At 54.1% G+C, this 20,072-nt stretch overlaps 1 pseudogene; it reads left to right on the top strand.

The window, feature by feature from the left end:
• The window catches only part of LOC147091331 (uncharacterized), a 132,923-nt pseudogene that overhangs the window by 104,529 nt on the left and 8,322 nt on the right, over positions 1 to 20,072 (top strand).

Here is a 20,072-nt window from a genome sequence, read left to right as displayed (position 1 = left end):
GGATGCAGTGACTGAGGTGAGTGGGATGAGGGAACTGAGGGGAGTGGGATGCAGTGACTGAGGGGAGTGGGATGTAGTGACTGAGGACAGAGGGAGGTAGTGACTGAGGGGACTGGGATATAGTGGCTGAGGGGAGTGGGATTCAGTGACTGAGGGGAGTGGGATGCAGTGACTGAGGGGAGTGGCATTCAGTGGCTGAGGGTAGTGGAATGTAGTGACAGAGCGGAGTTGGATGAGGAGACTGAGATGAGAGGGGTGCAGTGATTGAGCAGAGTGTTATGTATTGACTGCGGGGAATGGGATTCAGTGACTGAGCGGAGTGCGATGAGGGGACTGAGGAAAGAGTGTTGTAGTGACTGAGGGGAGTGGGATGCAGTGACTGAGGGGAGTGGGATGTAGTGACTGAGGGTAGTGGAATGTAGTGACAGAGCGGAGTGGAGTGCAGTGACTGAGGGGAGTGGGCTGCAGTGACTGAGGGGAGTGGGATGTAGTGACTGAAGGGAGAGGAATGCAGTGACTGAGGGGAGTGGGATTCAATGACTGAGGGGAGTGGGATGCAGTGACTGAGGGGAGTGGGATGCAGTGACTGAGGGGAGTGGAATGTAGTGACAGAGCGGAGTGGAGTGCAGCGACTGAGGGGAGTGGGCTGCAGTGACTGAGGGGAGTGGGCTGCATTGACTGAGGGAAGTGGGATATAGTGACTGAAGGGAGAGGAATGCAGTGACTGAGGGGAGTGGGATTCAATGACTGAGGGGAGTGGGATGCAGTGACTGCGGGGAAAGGGATGTAGTGACTGAGGGGAGTGGGATGAGGGGACTGAGGAGAGTGGGATGTAGTGACTGAGGGGAGTGGGCTGCGTTGACTGAGGGGAGTGGGATGCAGTGACTGCGGGGAAAGGGATGTAGTGACTGAGGGGAGTGGGATGAGGGGACTGAGGGGAGTGGGATGTAGTGACTGAGGGGAGCGGGATGCAGTGACTGCGGGGAAAGGGATGTAGTGACTGAGGGGAGTGGGATGAGGGGACTGAGGAGAGTGGGATGTAGTGACTGAGGGGAGTGGGCTGCGTTGACTGAGGAAAGTGGACTTTAGTGACTGAGGGGAGAGGGCTGCAGTGATTGAGGGGAGTGGGTTGCAGTGACTGAGGTGGTAGGATATAGTGACAGAGCGCCGTGGGATGCAGTGACTGAGGGGAGTGGGATGCAGTGACTGAGGGTCGGGGGATGTAGTCACTTAGCGGAATGGGATGCAGTGACTGAGGGGAGTGGGATGCAGTAACTGAGGGATGTTTAATGCAGTGACTGAGGGTAGTGAGATGAGGAGACTGAGGGGGGTAGGATGCAATGACTGATGGGAGTGGGATGCAGTGACTGAGGTGAGTGAGATGTATAGACTGAGGTGATTGGGATGCAGCGACTGAGGGGAGTGGGATGTAGTGACTGAGCGGAGTGGGATGTAGTGACTGAGGGGAGTGGGATGTTGTGATTGAGAGGAGTGGGATTCAGTGACTGAGGGGCGTGTGATGTAATGACTGAGGGAAGTGGGGTGCAGTGACTGAGGGGAGTGGGATATAGTGACTGAGGGGAGTGGGATGTAGTGACTGAGGGTAGTTAGATGTAGTGACTGAGGGGAGTGGGATTTATTGACTGAGCGGAGTGGAATGTAGTGACTGAGGGGAGTGCGATGTGTGGACTGAGGGGAGTAGGAATTAGTGACCGGTGTGTGGGCTGCGGTGACTGAGGAGAGTGGGCTTTAGTGACTTAGGGGAGTGGGTTGCAGTGCCTGAGGGGAGTGGGATGCAGTGACTGAGGGGAGTGGGATGTAGTGACTGAGGGGAGTGGGATGTCGTGACTGAGGGGAGTGGGATGTATTGACTGAGGGGAGTGGGATGTAGTGACTGAGGGGAGTGGGATTTAGTGACAGAGGGGAGTGGGATGTAGTGACTGAGGGGAGTGGGATGTCGTGACTGAGGGGAGTGGGATGTATTGACTGAGGGGAGTGGGATGTAGTGACTGAGGGGAGTGGGATTTAGTGACAGAGGGGAGTGGGATGCAGTGATTGTGGGGAGTGGGATGCAGTGACTGAGGGGAGTGGGCTGCAGTGACTGAGGTGAGTGGGATGTAGTGACAGAGGTGAATGAGATGTAGTGACTAAGGGGAGTGCGATGAGGGGACTGAGGGGAGTGGGATGTAGTGACTGACTGGAGTGTGCTGCGGTGGCTGAGTAGAGTGGGGTTTAGTGACCGAGGGGAGTGGGTTGCAGTGACTGAGGGGAGTGGGATATAGTGACTGAGCGGAGTGGGATGCAGTGACTGAGTGGAGTGGGATGCAGTGACTAAGGGGAGTTGGATGCAGTGACTGAGGGATTTGGATGTAGTGACTGAGGGGAGATGGATGTAGTGACTGAGGGGAGTGGGATGTAGTGACTGAGGGGAGTTGGATGTAGTGACTGACGAGAGTGGTTTGCAGTGACTGAGGTGAGTGGGATGCAGTGACGGAGGGGAGTTGAATGCAGTGACGGAGGGGAGTTGGATGCAGTGACTTAGGGGAGTGGGATGTAGTGACTGAGGGAAGTTGGATGTAGTAACTGACGAGAGTGGTTTGCAGTGACAGAGGTGAGTGGGATGCAGTGACGGAGGGCAGTGAGCTGCATGACTGAGGGGAGTGTGATGCAGTAATTGAGGGGAGTGCGATGCAGTGACTGAAGGGAGTGGGATGCAGTGTATGATGGTAGTGGGATGAGGAGACTGAGGGGTGTGGGATGCCGTGACTGAGGGTGGCTAGATGAGTAGAGTGAGGTGAGAGGGATGCAGTGACTGAGGGGAGTGATATGTATTGACTGAGGGGAGTGGGATGTAGTGACTTGGGGGAGTGGGATGCAGTGACTGAGGGGTGTGGGATGTAATAAGAACATAAGAACATAAGAAATAGGAGCAGGAGTAGGCTAACGGCCCCTCGAGCCTGCTCCGCCATTCAATAAGTTCATGGCTGATCTGATCCTAACAGCCAATCTACGATCACTGAACCATCTCCTGAATCTAACATAATTAAACACATGAAATAGGAGCAGGATCAGGCTACATGGGCCCTGGGCCTGCTCAGCTACCCACAGGGCCATGACCGATCCGAACCTAGACTCATGTCCAAATTCCTGCCCGTTCCCCATAACCCTTTATTCCCTTTACTTCTAGGAAACTGACTATTTATTTTTCAAATGTATGTAATGATGCAGCTTCTACAGCTTTTTAGGGCAGCATATTCCATGGACCTACCACCCTTAGAGTGAAGTAGTTCCTCCTCATCTCAATTTTGAAAGAGCAGCCCCTTATTCTAAGTCTATGCCACATAGCTCTAGTTTCACCCATCATCGGCAACATCTGCCCCACATCCACCCGATCCAACCCCTTCACAATCTTCTATGTTTCAATAAGATCGCCTCTCATTCTTCTGAACTCCAATGAGTAGAGTCCCAATCTACTCAACCTCTCCTCATATGTCCGTCCCCTCATCCCCGGGATTAACCGAGTGAACCTTCTTTGTACTGACTCGAGAGCAAGTATGTCCTTTCTTAAGTATGGACACCAAAACTGTACGCAGTATTCCAGGTGCGGCCTCACCAATACCTTGTACAACTGAAGCAATACCTTCCTATTTTTATATTCTATCCCCCTAGCAATGAAAGCCAACATTCCATTGGCCTTCTTAATCACTTGCTGCACCTGCATACTAACCTTTTGAATTTCGTGCACCAGGACACCCAGATCCCTTTGTACTTCAGTACTTTCAGTTTCTTGCCATTAAGATAATAACTTGCTCTACGATTTTTCCTGCCAAAGTGCATAACCTTACACTTTCCAGTATTGTATTCGATCTGCCAAATCTCTGCCCACTTACTTAGCCTGTCTATCTCCCCTTGCAGGATTTTTATGTCCTCCTCACTCACTACTTTCCCTCCCATCTTAGTATCATCTGGAAACTTTGATATGTTACTCGCAGTCCCCTCCTCCAAATCGTTAATATAGATTGTAAAGAGTTGTGGACCCAGCACTGACCCCTGCGGAACACCACTAGTTACTGATTGCCGGTCCGAGAATGAACAATTTATCCCAACTCTCTGCTTTCTGTTAGATAGCCAATCCTCTCTCCATGCCAGAATATTACCCCCAATCCCGTGATTTTTTATCTTAAGCAATAATCTTTTGTGTGGCACCTTGTCAAATGCCTTTTGGAAGTCTAAATACATTACGTCCACTGGTTCCCCTTTATCCACCCTATATATTACTTCCTCAAAGAACTCCAGCAAATTTGTCAAACATGACTTCCCCTTCATAAAACCATGCTGACTTTGTCCTATTAAATTATGATTATCCAAATGTCCAGTTACTGTCTCCTTAATAATGGACTCCAATATTTTACCTACCACAGATATTAGGCTAACCGATCTATAGTTTCCAGCCTTCTATCTACTGCCCTTTTTAAATAAAGGCGTTACATTAGCAGTTTTCCAGTCTGCTGGTACCTTTGCTGATACCAGGGAGTTTTGGAAAATTATTACCAATGCATCCACAATCCCTACCGCCACTTCCCTCAAGACCCTAGGATGTAAGCCATCAGGTCCAGTTGATTTATCCGCCTTGAGTCCCATTATTTTACCGAGTGCCACTTCCTTAGTGATTTTGATCGTGTTTAGCTCCTCCCCCCCATAGCCCCCTGTTTGTCCAGTGTTGGGATATTCTTAGTGTCTTCTACTGTAAAGACTGATACAAAATATTCATTCAGTGTTTTTGCCATCTCCATATTTCCCACCATTAATATCCCGGTCTCATCCTCTAAGGGACCAACATTTACTTTAGCCAGCCTTTTTCTTTTTATATAACTATAAAAACTCTTATTATCTGTTTTTATATTTTTCGCTCATTTACTTTCATAATCCATCTTCCCTTTCTTAATCAATCTTTTCGTTACTTTTTGCTGTCTTTTAAAGTTTTCCCAATCCTCTATCCTCCCACTCGATTTGGCTACCTTATATGCCCTTGTTTTTAGTCGAATACTATCCTTAATTTCTTTACTTAGCCATGGATGGCTGTCTTTTCTTTTACACCCTTTTCTTCTCAGTGGAATATATATTTTGTGGAAGCTGTAAAATAATTCCTTAAATGTACACCACTGATCATGTATCGTCTTACCCAGTAATCTATTATCCCAATCCACTCTACTCAATTCTGCTCTCATACCTTCATAGTCTCCTTCATTCAAGCTTAGCACACTTGTTTAAGATCCAACCTTCTCACCCTCTAATTGAATATGGAATTCAACCATGGTACGGTCACTCATTCGAAGGGGATCGTTTACTCGGACATTTTTAATTAATCCTGTCTCGTTACAAAGGACCAGATCTAAGGTTGCTTGCCCCCTGGTTGGTTCAGTTACATACTGCTCAAGAAACCCATCCCTAATACACTCAATGAAGTCATCGTCAAGGCAGCCCTGCCTAATTTGATTTGTCCAATTAATATGATAGTTAAAATCCCCCATAATTATAGATGTTCCCTTATTACAAGCCTCAACTATTTCCTGATTGATACGCCGTCCAACAGAGTTGCCACTGTTCGGAGGCCTATAGACTGCGCCCACTAGTGTTTTTTTCCCCTTATTATTCCTTACCTCCACCCAAACTGTTTCATTATCCTGATCTTTTGACCCAATATCATTTCTCTGTATTACAGTGATTCCTTCCTTTATTAACATAGCCACCCCACCTCCCCTTTCTTCCTGCCTGTCCTTCCTGATCGTTAAATAACCTGGTATGTTTAATTCCCAGGCATTGTCACCCTGCAGCCATGTTTCTGTAATGGCCACAAGATCATACCCATAGGTAGTTATTTGTGCCATTAAATCGTCTATTTTGTTGCAAATGCTACGTGCATTCAGATAGAGAACTTTCAAATATGTTTTGTGACACTTAGTTCTGAGGGGAGTGTGATGTCGTGACAGAGGGGAGTGAGATGCAGTGGCTGTGGGGAGTGGGATGCAGTGACTGAGGGAAGTGGGCAGAAATGACTGAGGGGAGTGGGATGTACTGACTGAGGGGAGTGGGATGTAGTGACTAAGGGGAGTGGGATGTAGTGGCTGAGGGGAGTGGCATTTAGTGACAGAGCGGAATGGGATGCAGTGACTGATGGGAGTGGGTTGCAGTGACTGATGGGTGAGTGATGCAGTGAGTGAGGTGAGTGGGAGGTATTGACTGAGGGGAGTGGGTTGAAATGACTGAGGGGAATGTGATGCAGTGACGGAGGGGAGCAGAATGCAGTGACTGAGGGGAGTGTGTTGAAATGACTGAGGGGATTGGGATGCAGTGACGGAGGGGAGAGGAATGCAGTGGCTGAGGGGAGTAGGATGTATTGACTGAGTGGAGTGGGATATAGTGACTGAGGGGAGTGGGATGCTGTGACTGAGGGAAGTGGGATGTAGTGACTGAGGGGAGTGGGATGTTGTGAATGAGGGGATTGGGATTCAGTGACTGAGGGGAGTGTGATGTAATGACTGAGGGAAGCGGGATGCAGTGACTGAGGGGCGTGGGAAGTCGTGATTGAGGGTGGTGAGATGTGGTGACTGAGAGGAGTGGGATTATTGACTGAGGGGAGTGGGATTTATTGACTGAGGGGAGTGGGATTTAGTTACTGAGGGGAGTGCGATGAGGGGACTGAGGGGAGTGGGATGTAGTGACTGGGGTGTGTGGGCTGCGGTGACTGAGGAGAGTGGGCATTAGTGACTGAGGGGAGTGGGATGCAGTGACTGAGGGGAGAGGGATGCAGTGACTGAGTGGTGTGGGATGTAGTGACTGAGGGGAGTGGGATGCAGTGACTGAGGGAAGTGCGGTGTAGTGACTGACGAGAGTGGGATGCAGTGACTGAGGGCAGTGGGATGCAGTGACTGAGGGCAGTGGGATGCACTGACTGAGGGGAATGTGATGCAGTGACTGAGGGAAGTGGGATGCAGTGACTAAGGGGAGTGGGATGTACTGACTGAGCGGAGTGGGATGCAGTGACTGAGGGAAGTGGGACGTAGTGACTGAGGGTAGTGAGATTTAGTGAGTGAGGGGAGTGGGACTTATTGACTGAGGGGAGTGGGATTTAGTGACAGAGGGGAGTGCGATGAGGGGACTGAGGGAAGTGGGATGTAGTGAATGGGGTGTGTAGGCTGCGGTGACTGAGGCGAGTGGGCTTTAGTGGCTGAGGGGAGTGGGTTGCAGTGACTGAGTGGAGTGGGATGCAGTGATAGAGCGGAGTGGGATGCAGTGACTGAGTGGAGGGGGATGCAGTGACTGAGTGGAGTGGGATGCAGTGACTGAGGGGAGTGGGATGTAGTGACTGAGCGGAGTGGGATGCAGTGACTGAGGGGAGTGGGATGCAGTGATAGAGCGGAGTGGGATGCAGTGACTGAGTGGAGGGGGATGCAGTGACTGAGTGGAGTGGGATGCAGTGACTGAGGGGAGTGGGATGTAGTGACTGAGCGGACTGGGATGCAGTGACTGAGGGGAGTGGGATGTAGTGACTGGGGGGAGTGGAATGTAGTGACTGAGGGGAGTGGGATGCAGTGACTGAGTGGAGTGTGATGCAGAGACTGAGTGGAGTGGGATGTAGTGATTGAGTGGAGTGGGGTGTAGTGACTGAGTGGAGTGTGATGCAGAGACTGAGTGGAGTGGGATGTAGTGACTGAGTGGAGTGAGATGCAGTGAGTGAGGGGAGTGTGATGCAGTGACTGAGGGGAGTGGGATGCAGTGACTGCGGGCAGTGGGATGCAGTGACTGAGGGCAGTGAGATGTAGTGACTGAGCAGACTGGGATGCAGTGACAGGGGGGAGTGAGCTGCAGTGACTGAGGGGAGTGGGATGCAGTGACTGGGAGGAGTGAGCTGCAGTGACTGAGTGCAGTGGGATGTAGTGACTAAGGGGTGTGTGAAGTAGTGACTGAGGGAGGTGTGATGTAGTGACTGAGGCGAGTGGGATGTAGTGACTGAGGTGAGTGGGATGCATTGACTGAGGGGAGTGTGATGCAGTGACTGAGGGGAGTGGGATGCAGTGACTGAGGGGAGTGGGATGCAGTGACTGGGGGGAGTGAGCTGCAGTGACTGAGGACAGTGGGATGTAGTGACTAAAGGATGTTTGATGTAGTGACTGAGGGAGGTGTGATGTAGTGACTGAGGCGAGAGGGATGTAGTGACTGAGGTGAGTGGGATGCAGTGACTGAGGGGAGTGGAATGCAGTGGCTGAGGGGAGTGAGATATAGTGACTAAGGTCAGTGGGATGTGGTGACTGAGGTGAGTGGGATGCAGTGACTGAGGTGAGTGGGATGCAGTGACTGAGGGGAGTGGGATGCAGTGACTGAGGGGAGTGAGACGCAGCTCCTGATGGGAGTGGGACGCAGTTCCTGAGGGGAGTGGGATGCAGTTCCTGAGGGGAGTGGGACACAGTTCCTGAGGGGAGTCGGATGCGGTTCCTGAGCAGATTGCGATGCGGTTCCTTAGGGGAGTCGGACACAATTCCTGAGGGGAGTTGCATTCAGTGAGTGAATGGGATTGTGATTGCCTGCAGTACCCGCCTGATGACCTGTTCTGCTTTACTCCACTCTGCAGTCTCCCTTTTCTCTCTTTCGTTATTACAGATCCGGACGCATCGGCAACAGAGGATCCCAAGGAACAGTCGACTCGAGAATCCACTGAACGTTCCTCCACTATCCCAGTGGTCTCGGCAGCCAACGGTATCCGTCTTGTTCGATCCATTGTGTACATAATGTTCACCCAATGTGACTCCTGAAAAGCTCGTCCAGTCCCGTACTGAGTGACTGGTTATAGTGACTGAGGGGAGTGGGATGTGTAGACTGAGGGGTGTGGGATGAGGAGACTGAGGGGAAAGGGATGAGGAGACTGAGGGGACTGGGATGAGGAGATTGATAGGAGTGGGATGACGAGACTGAGGGGAAAGGGATGAGGAGACTGAGGGGACTGGGATGAGGAGACCGAGGGGAGTGGGATGAGGAGACTGAGGGGAGTGGGAGGAGGAGACTGAGGGGAGTGGGATGAGGAGACTGAGGGGAGTGGGATGAGAAGGCTGAGGTGAGTGGGAGGAGGAGACTGACCGGAGTGGGGTGAGGAGACTGTGAGGGCTGGGATGAGGAGAATGAGGGGAGTGGTATGACGAGACTGAGGAGAGGGAGATGAAGAGACTGAGGGCAGCGGGATGAGGATACTGGGAGTAGTGGGATGAGGAGAGTGAGGGGAGTGGGATGAGGAGACTGATGGGCTTGGGGTGAGGAGACTGAGGGGAGTGGGAAGAACAGACTGGGAGGAGTGAAATGAGGAGACTGAGGGAAGTGTGATGAGGAGACTAAGGGGAGTGGGAAGAGGAGACTGTTGGGAGTGAAGTGAGGAGTCTGAGGGAAGTGTGATGAGGAGACTGAGGGGAGTGGGATGAGGATACTGACGGGAGTGTGATGAGGAGACTGAGGGGTGTAGGATGAGGAGACTGAGGGAAGTGCGATGAGGAGACGGAGGGGAATAGGATGAGGAGACTGAGGGGAGTGTGATGAGGAGACTGAGGGGAGTGAGATGTTGAGACTGAGGGGAGTGGGATGAGGAGACTGAGGGGAGTGGGATGAGGTGACTGAGGGGAGTGCGATGAGGAGATGGAGGGGATTGTGATGAGGAGACTGAGGGGTGTGGGACGAGGAGACTGAGGGAAGGGCGATGAGATGGAGGGGAATAGGATGAGGAGACTGAGGGGAGTGTGATGAAGAGACTGAGGGGAGTGTTATTAGGAGACTAAGGGGAGTGGGATGAGGGGACTGAGGCGAGTGGGATGAGGAGACTGAGGGAAGTGGAGTGAGGAGACTGAGGGGAGTGGGATGCGTAGACTGAGGGGAGTGGGATGAGGAGACTGAGGGGAGTGGGATGCGGAGACTGAGGGGAGTGAGATGAGGAGACTGAGGGGAGTGGGATGAGGAGACTGAGGGGAGTGCGAGGTGGAGACTGAGGGGAGTGGGATGAGGAGACTGAGGGAAGCTAATGAGGAGACTGAGGGGAGTTGATGAGGAGACTGAGCGGAGTTGATGAGGAGACTGAGGGGAGTGTGATGCGGAGACTGAGGGGAGTTCATGAGGAGACTGAGGGGAGTTGATGAGGAGGCTGAGCGGAGTTGATGAGGAGACTGAGGGGAGTTGATGAGGAGACTAAGGGGAGTTGATGAGACTGATGGGATTGGGGTGAGGAGACTGAGGGGAGTGGGATGAGGAGACTGATGGGGAGTGGGATGGGGAGACTGAGGGGAGTGTGATGAGGAGACTGAGGGTAGTGGGATGAGTAGACTGAGGGGAGTGGGGTGTTGAGACTGAGGGGAGTGGGATGAGGAGACTGAGGGGAGTGGGATGAGGAGACGGAGGGGAATAGGATGAGGAGACTGAGGGGAGTGGGATGAGAAGATGGAGGGGAATAGGATGAGGAGACTGAGGGGAGTGGGATGAGGAGACTGAGGGAAGTGGAGTGTTGAGACTGAGTGGAGTGGGATGAGGAGACTGAGAGGAGTGGGGTGAGGAGACTGAGGGGAGTGGGATGAGGAGATTGAGGGGAGTGGGATGAGGAGACTGAGGGGAGTGGAATGAAGAGACTGAGGGGAGTGGGTTGAGGAGATTGAGGGGAGTGGGATTAGGAGACCGAGGGGAGTGGGGTGTTGAGACTGAGGGGAGTGGGATGAGGAGACTGAGGGGAGTGGGATGAGGAGACGGAGGGGAATAGGATGAGGAGACTGAGGGGTGTGGGATGAGGAGACTGACGTGAGTGAGATGAGGTGACTGAGGGGAGTGGGATGAGGAGAGTGGGACGCAGTTGCTGAGGGGAGTGGGACACAGTTCGTGATGGGAGTGCGATGCGGTTCCTGATGGGAGTGGGATGCAGTTCCTGATGGGAGTGGGATGCAGTTCCTGATGGGAGTGGGATGCAGTTCCTGATGGGAGTGGGATGCAGTTCCTGATGGGAGTGGGATGCAGTTCATGAGGGGAGTGGGACACAGCTCCTGAGGGGAGTCAGATGCGGTTCCTGAGCAGATTGCGACGCAGTTCTTGATGGGAGTCGGACACAGTTACTAAGGGGAGTTGGACGCAGTGAGTGAATGGGATTGTGATTGGCTGCAGTACCCGCTTGATGACCTGTTTGCTTTTCTCCAGTCTGCAATCTCCCATTTCTCTCTTTCTTTATTACAGATCCGGACGCATCCGCAACAGAGGATCCCAAGGAACAATCGACTGGAAAATCCACTGAACTTTCCTTCACTATCCCAGTGGTCTCGGCAGCCAAAGGTATTTGTATTGTTCGATCCATTGTGTACATAATGTTCACCCAATGTGACTCCTGAAAAGCTCATCCAGTCCCGTACTGAGTGAGTGGGTATAGTGACTGAGTGGAGTGGGATGTGTAGACTGAGGGGACTGTGATGAGGAGACTGAAGGGAGTGGGAGGAGGAGACTGTGGGAAGTGGGATGAGGAGACGGAGGGGAATAGGATGAGGAGACTGAGGGGAATGTGATGAAGAGACTGAGGGGAGTGTGATGAGTAGACTGTGGGGAGTGTGATTAGCAGACTAAGGGGAGTGGGGTGAGGAGACTGAAGGGAGTGGGATGAGGAGACTGACAGGAGTGAGATGAGGAGGCTGAGGTGAGTGGGATGAGGAGACTGAGGGAGTGGGATGAGGAGACTGAGGGAAGTGATGTGAGGAGACTGAGGGGAGTGGGATGCGGAGACTGAGAGGAGTGCGAGGTGGAGACTGAGGGGAGCGGGATGAGGAGACTGAGGGGAGTTGATGAGGAGACTGTGAGGACTGGGATGAGGAGAATGAGGGGAGTGGGATGAGGAGACTGAGGAGAGGGAGATGAAGAGACTGAGGGGAGTGGGATGAGGAGACTGAGGGGAGTGCGATGAGGAGATGGAGGGGAATAGGATGAAGAGACTGAGGGGAGTGGGGTGAGGAGAATGAGGGGAGTGTGATGAGGAGACTGAGGGGAGTGGAATGAGGAAACTGAAGGGAGTGGGATGAGGAGACTGAGGGAACTAATGGGAGGAGACTGAGGGGAGTGGGATGCGGAGACTGAGGGGAGTACGAGGTGGAGACTGAGGGGAGTGGGATGAGGAGACTGAGGGAAGCTAATGAGGAGACCGAGTGGAGTTGATGAGGAGACTGAGGGGAGTGTGATGAGGAGACTGAGGGGAGTGAGATGAGGAGACTGAGGGGAGTTGATGAGGAGACTGAGGGGAGTGGGATGAGTAGACTGAGGTGAGTGGGAGAGGGAGACTGAGGGGAGAGGGATGAGGAGACTGAGGGGAGTGGGATGAGGAGACTGATGGGACTGGGGTGAGGAGACTGAGGGGAGTGGGATGAGGATACTGAGGGGAGTAGGATGTTGAGACTGAGGGGAGTGGGATGAGGAGACTGAGGGGAGTGGGATGTTGAGACTGACGGGAGTGGGCTGAGGAGACTGAGGGGAGTGCGATGAGGAGATGGAGGGGAATAGGATGAGGAGACTGAGGGGAGTGGGACGCATTTCCTGAGGGGAGTGGGATGCAGTTTCTGAGGGGAGTGGGACGCATTTCCTGAGGGGAGTGGGATGCGGTGACTGAGGAAACTGGGATGAGGAGACTGATGGGATTGGGATGAGGAGACTGAGGGGAGTTGAATGAGGATACTGAGGGGAGTAGGATGTTGAGACTGAGGGGAGTGGGATGTGGAGACTGAGGGGAGTGGGATGTTGAGACTGAGGGGAGTGGGCTGAGGAGACTGAGGGGAGTGCGATGAGGAGACAGAGGGGAATAGGATGAGGAGACTGAGGGGAGTTGGACGCAGTTCCTGAGGGGAGTGGGATGCAGTTCCTGAGGTGAGTGGGACGCATTTCCTGAGGGAAGTGGGATGCAGTTCCTGAGGGGAGTGGGACGCAGTTCCTGAGGGGAGTGGGACGCAGTTCCTGATGGGAGTTAGACGCAGTTCCTGAGGGGCGTGGGACACTGTTCCTGAGGGGAGTCGGATGTGGTTCCTGAGCAGATTGCGACGCGGTTCCTGAGGTGAGTCAGACACAGTTACTAAGGGGCGTTGGACGCAGTGAGTAAATGGGATTGTGATTGGCTGCAGTACCCGCCTGATGACCTGTTTGCTTTTCTCCACTCTGCAAACTCCCATTTCTCTCTATCTTTATTACAGATCCGGACGCATCCGCAACAGAGGATCCCAAGGAACAGTCGACTCGAGAATCCACTGAACGTTCCCCCACTATCACAGTGGTCTCGGCAGCCAAAGGTATTTGTATTGTTCGATCCTTTGTGTACATCATGTTCACCCAATGTGACTCCGGAAAAGCTCATCCAGTACCGTACTGAGTGAGTGGGTAAGGTGACTAAGGGGAGTGGGATGTGTAGACTGAGGGGAGTGTGATGAGGAGACTGAAGGGAGTGGGAAGAGGAGGCTGAGGGGAGTGGGATGAGGAGCCTGAGGGGAGTGGGATGAGGAGACTGAGGGGAAAGGGATGAGTAGACTGAGGGGACCGGGATGAGGAGACTGAGAGAAGTGGGATAAGGAGACTGAGGGGAGTGGGAGAAGGAGAGTGAGGGGAGTGGGATGAGTAGACTGAGGGGAGTGGGATGAGGAGGCTGAGGGGAGTGGGAGGAGGAGACTGACCGGAGTGGGATGAGGCGACTGGGAGGACTGGGATGAGGAGAATGACGGGAGTGGGATGAGGAGACTGAGGAGAGGGAGATGAGGAGACTGAGGGCAGCGGGATGAGGAGATTGAGGTGAGTGGGATGGGGAGACTGAGGAGAGTGAGATGAGGAGACTGAGGGGAGTGAGATGAGGAGACTGAGGAGAGTTGATGAGGAGACTGACGGGAGTTGATGAGGAGATTGAGGGGAGTGGGATGAGGAGACTGAGGGGAGTGGGATGAGGAGACTGAGGGGAGGGGGATGAGGAGACTGAGGGGAGTGGGATGAGGAGACTGAGGGGAGTGGGATGAGGAGACTGAGGGGAGTGGGATGCGGAGACTGAGGGGAGTGGGATGAGGAGAATGAGGGGAGTGGGATGAGGGGACTGAGGGGAGTGGGATGAGGAGACTGAGGGGAGTGGGAGTATGAGACTGAGGGGAGTGGGATGAGGAGAACGAGGGGAGTGGGATGAGGAGACTGAGGGGAGTGTGATGAGGAGACTGAGGGGAGTGGGATGAGGAGACTGAGGGAAGTGGGAGGAGGAGACTGAGGGGAGTGCGAGGATGAGACTGAGGGGAGTGGGATGAGGAGAATAAGGGGAGTGGGATGAGGAGACTGAGGGAAGTGTGAGGAGGAGACTGAGGGGAGTGGGATGAGGAGACTGAGGGGAGTGGGATGGGAGACTGAGGGGAGTGGGATGAGGAGACTGAGGGGAGTGGGATGAGGAGACTGTGGGATGTAGGATGAGGAGTATGAGGGGAGTGGGATGAGGAGACTGAGGGGAGTGGGAGGATGAGACTGAGGGGAGTGGGATGGGAGACTGAGGGGAGTGGGATGAGGAGACTTTGGGATGTAGGATGAGGAGATTGAGGGGACTGGGATGAGGAGACTGAGGGGAGTTGATGAGGAGACTGCGGGGAGTGGGATGAGGAGACTGACGGAAGTGGGATGGGGAGTTTGGGGGGAGTGTGAGGAGGATTCTGAGGGGAGTGGGATGAGGAGACCGAGGGAAGATAATGAGGAGGAGACTGACGGAAGTGGGATGAGGAGACTGAGGGGAGTGGGATGAGGAGACTGAAGGGAGTGGGATGAGGAGACTGAAGGGAGTGAGATGAGGTGACTGAGCGGAGTGGGATGAGGTGACTGAGGGAAGTGATGTGAGGAGACTGAGAGGAGTGGGATGAGGAGACTGAAAGAGTGTGATGAAGAGACTGAGGGGAGTTGGATGAGGAGACTGAGCGGAGTGAGATGCAGTTCCTGATGGGAGTGGGACGCAGTTCCTGATGGGAGTGCGATGCGGTTCCTGAGGGGAGTGGGTCGCAGTTCCTGATGGGAGTGCGATGCGGTTCCTGAGGGGAGTGGGTCGCAGTTCCTGATGGGAGTGCGATGCGGTTCCTGAGGGGAGTGGGACACAATCCTAATGGGAGTCGGATGCAGTTCCTGAGTGGAGTGGGACGCAGTTCCTGAGGGGAGTGGGACGCAGTTGCTGAGTGGAGTGGGACACAGTTCCTTAAGGAAGTCGGATGCAGTTCCTGAGGGGAGTGAAATGCAGTTCCTAAGGGGAGTGGGACGCAGTTCCTGAGGGGAGAGGGGCGCAGTTCCTGATGGGAGTGGGATGCAGTTGCTGAGGGGAGTAGGACACAGTTCCTGATGGGAGTGGGATGCAGTTGCTGAGGGGAGTGGGACACAGTTCCTGATGGGAGTGGGATGCAGTTCCTGAGGGTAGTGGGACGCAGTTCCTGATGTGAGTGGGATGCAGTTCCTGAGGGGAGTTGGACACAGTTCCTGAGTGGAGTCGGATGCGGTTCCTGAGCAGATTGCGACGCAGTTCTTGATGGGATTCGGAGACAGTTACTAAGGGGAGTTGGACGCAGTGAGTGAATGGGATTGTGATTGGCTGCAGTGCCCACCTGATGACCTGTTCTGCTTTACTCCACTCTGCACTCTCCCATTTCTTTCTTTCTTAATTACAGATCCGGACGCATCCACAACAGAGGATCCCAAGGAACAGTCGACTCGAGAATCCACTGAACGTTCCTCCACTATCCCAGTGGTCTCGGCAGCCAAAGGTATTGTTCGATCCATTGTGTGCATAATGTTCACCCAATGTGACTCCTGAAAAGCTCATCCAGTCCCGTTCTGAGTGATTGGGTGCAGTGACTGAGGGGACTGGGATGTTTAAACTGAGGGGAGTGGGATGATGAGACTGAGGGGTGTTGGATGAGGAGACTGAGGGGAAAGGGATGAGGAGACTGATGGGAGTGAGATGTGGAGACTGGTGGGAAAGGGATGAGGAGACTGAGGGGACTGGGATGAGGAGACTGAGGGAAGTGGGATGAGGAGACTGAGGGGAGTGTGAGGAGGAGACTGAGGGGAGTGGGAAGAGGAGGCTGAGGTGAGTGGGATGAGGAGACTCAGGGGAGTGGGATGAGGAGGCTGAGGTGAGTGGGAGGAGGAGACTGACGGAATGGGATGAGGAGACTGGGAGGACTGCGATGAGTAGAATGAGGGGAGTGGGATGAGGAGACTGAGGAGAGGGAGATGAAGAGACTGAGGGGAGCGGGATGAGGAGACTGGGAGGAGTGGGATGAGGAGACTGAGGGAAGCTAATGAGGAGACTGAGGGGAGTTCATGAGGAGACTGAGGGGAGTATGATGAGCAGACTGGGAGGAGTGAAATGAGGAGACTGAGTGGAGTGGGATGAGGAGACTGAGGGAAGCTAATGAGGAGACAGAGGGGAGTTCATGAGGAGACTGAGGGGAGTGGGATGAGTAGACTGAGGGGAGTGGGATGAGGAGACTAAGGGGAGTGGGGTGAGGAGATTGAGCGGAGATGGATGAAGAGACTGAGGGGAGTGGGATGAGGAGACTGCGGGGAGTGGGATGAGGAGACTGAGGGGAGTGGGATGAGGAGGCTGCGGGGAGTGTGAAGTGGAGACTGAGGAGAGTGGGATGAGGCGCCTGAGGGGAGTGGGATGAGGAGACTTTGGGGAGTGTGATGAGGAGACTGAGGGGAGTGGGATGAGGAGACTGCGGGGAGTGGGATGAGCAGACTGGGAGGAGTGAAATGAGGAGACTGAGGGAAGCTAATGAGGAGACTGAGGGGAGTTCATGCGGAGACTGATGGGAGTGTGATGAGGAGAATGAGGGGTGTGGGATGAGGAGACTGAGGGGAGTGCGATGAGGAGATGGAGGTGAATTGGATGAGGAGACTGAGGGGAGTGTGCTGAGGAGACTGAGGGGAGTGGGATGAGGAGACTGAGTGGAATGGGATGAGGAGACTGTGGGGAGTGTGATGAGGAGACTGTGGGAAGTAGGATGAGGAGACTGAGGGGAGTGGGATGAGGAGACTGAGGGGAGTGGGAGGATGAGACTGAGGGGAGTGGGATGGGAGACTGAGGGGAGTGGGATGAGGAGACTTTGGGATGTAGGATGAGGAGATTGAGGGGACTGGGATGAGGAGACTGAGGGGAGTTGATGAGGAGACTGCGGGGAGTGGGATGAGGAGACTGACGGAAGTGGGATGGGGAGTTTGGGGGGAGTGTGAGGAGGATTCTGAGGGGAGTGGGATGAGGAGACCGAGGGAAGATAATGAGGAGGAGACTGACGGAAGTGGGATGAGGAGACTGAGGGGAGTGGGATGAGGAGACTGAAGGGAGTGGGATGAGGAGACTGAAGGGAGTGAGATGAGGTGACTGAGCAGAGTGGGATGAGGTGACTGAGGGAAGTGATGTGAGGAGACTGAGAGGAGTGGGATGAGGAGACTGAAAGAGTGTGATGAAGAGACTGAGGGGAGTTGGATGAGGAGACTGAGCGGAGTGAGATGCAGTTCCTGATGGGAGTGGGACGCAGTTCCTGATGGGAGTGCGATGCGGTTCCTGAGGGGAGTGGGTCGCAGTTCCTGATGGGAGTGCGATGCGGTTCCTGAGGGGAGTGGGACACAATCCTAATGGGAGTCGGATGCAGTTCCTGAGTGGAGTGGGACGCAGTTCCGGAGGGGAGTGGGACGCAGTTGCTGAGTGGAGTGGGACACAGTTCCTTAAGGAAGTCGGATGCAGTTCCTGAGGGGAGTGAAATGCAGTTCCTAAGGGGAGTGGGACGCAGTTCCTGAGGGGAGAGGGGCGCAGTTCCTGATGGGAGTGGGATGCAGTTGCTGAGGGGAGTAGGACACAGTTCCTGATGGGAGTGGGATGCAGTTGCTGAGGGGAGTGGGACACAGTTCCTGATGGGAGTGGGACGCAGTTCCTGAGGGTAGTGGGACGCAGTTCCTGATGTGAGTGGGATGCAGTTCCTGAGGGGAGTTGGACACAGTTCCTGAGTGGAGTCGGATGCGGTTCCTGAGCAGATTGCGACGCAGTTCTTGATGGGATTCGGAGACAGTTACTAAGGGGAGTTGGACGCAGTGAGTGAATGGGATTGTGATTGGCTGCAGTGCCCACCTGATGACCTGTTCTGCTTTACTCCACTCTGCACTCTCCCATTTCTTTCTTTCTTAATTACAGATCCGGACGCATCCACAACAGAGGATCCCAAGGAACAGTCGACTCGAGAATCCACTGAACGTTCCTCCACTATCCCAGTGGTCTCGGCAGCCAAAGGTATTGTTCGATCCATTGTGTGCATAATGTTCACCCAATGTGACTCCTGAAAAGCTCATCCAGTCCCGTTCTGAGTGACTGGGTGCAGTGACTGAGGGGACTGGGATGTTTAAACTGAGGGGAGTGGGATGATGAGACTGAGGGGTGTTGGATGAGGAGACTGAGGGGAAAGGGACGAGGAGACTGATGGGAGTGAGATGTGGAGACTGGCGGGAAAGGGATGAGGAGACTGAGGGGACTGGGATGAGGAGACTGAGGGAAGTGGGATGAGGAGACTGAGGGGAGTGTGAGGAGGAGACTGAGGGGAGTGGGAAGAGGAGGCTGAGGTGAGTGGGATGAGGAGACTCAGGGGAGTGGGATGAGGAGGCTGAGGTGAGTGGGAGGAGGAGACTGACGGAATGGGATGAGGAGACTGGGAGGACTGCGATGAGTAGAATGAGGGGAGTGGGATGAGGAGACTGAGGAGAGGGAGATGAAGAGACTGAGGGGAGCGGGATGAGGAGACTGGGAGGAGTGGGATGAGGAGACTGAGGGAAGCTAATGAGGAGACTGAGGGGAGTTCATGAGGAGACTGAGGGGAGTATGATGAGCAGACTGGGAGGAGTGAAATGAGGAGACTGAGTGGAGTGGGATGAGGAGACTGAGGGAAGCTAATGAGGAGACAGAGGGGAGTTCATGAGGAGACTGAGGGGAGTGGGATGAGTAGACTGAGGGGAGTGGGATGAGGAGACTAAGGGGAGTGGGGTGAGGAGATTGAGCGGAGATGGATGAAGAGACTGAGGGGAGTGGGATGAGGAGACTGCGGGGAGTGGGATGAGGAGACTGAGGGGAGTGGGATGAGGAGGCTGCGGGGAGTGTGATGTGGAGACTGAGGAGAGTGGGATGAGGAGCCTGAGGGGAGTGGGATGAGGAGACTTTGGGGAGTGTGATGAGGAGACTGAGGGGAGTGGGATGAGGAGACTGCGGGGAGTGGGATGAGCAGACTGGGAGGAGTGAAATGAGGAGACTGAGGGAAGCTAATGAGGAGACTGAGGGGAGTTCATGCGGAGACTGAGGGGAGTGTGATGAGGAGAATGAGGGGTGTGGGATGAGGAGACTGAGGGGAGTATGATGTGGAGACTGAGGGGAGTGCGATGAGGAGATGGAGGTGAATTGGATGAGGAGACTGAGGGGAGTGTGCTGAGGAGACTGAGGGGAGTGGGATGAGGAGACTGAGTGGAATGGGATGAGGAGACTGTGGGGAGTGTGATGAGGAGACTGAGGGGAGTGGGATGAGTAGACTGAGGGGAGTGGGATGAGGAGACTGCGGGGAGTGGGATGAGCAGACTGGGAGGAGTGAAATGAGGAGACTGAGGGAAGCTAATGAGGAGACTGAGGGGAGTTCATGAGGAGAATGAGGGGAGTGTGATGAGGAGACTGAGGGGTGTGGGATGAGGAGACTGAGGGGAGTATGATGTGGAGACTGAGGGGAGTGCGATGAGGAGATGGAGGGGAATAGGATGAGGAGACTGAGGGGAGTGTGCTGAGGAGACTGAGGGAAGTGGGATGAGGTGACTGAGGGGAGTGGGATGAGGAGACTGCACGGAGTGGGATGAGCAGACTGGGAGGAGTGAAATGAGGAGACTGGGGGGAGTTCATGAGGAGACTCAGGGGAGTGTGATGAGGAGACTGAGGGGAGTGGGATGAGGAGACTGAGGGGAGTGTGATGAGGAGACTGAGGGGAGTAGAATAAGGTGACTGAGGGAAG

The sequence above is a fragment of the Somniosus microcephalus genome, unplaced genomic scaffold, assembly GCF_052327205.1.
Source record: "Somniosus microcephalus isolate GS21.2 unplaced genomic scaffold, FLI_Smic_1.0 unresolved_chr3, whole genome shotgun sequence".
Taxonomy (NCBI): domain Eukaryota; kingdom Metazoa; phylum Chordata; class Chondrichthyes; order Squaliformes; family Somniosidae; genus Somniosus; species Somniosus microcephalus.
The sequence above is the reverse complement of the archived record's forward strand: the minus strand, read 5'-3'. Positions and strand labels throughout refer to the sequence as shown.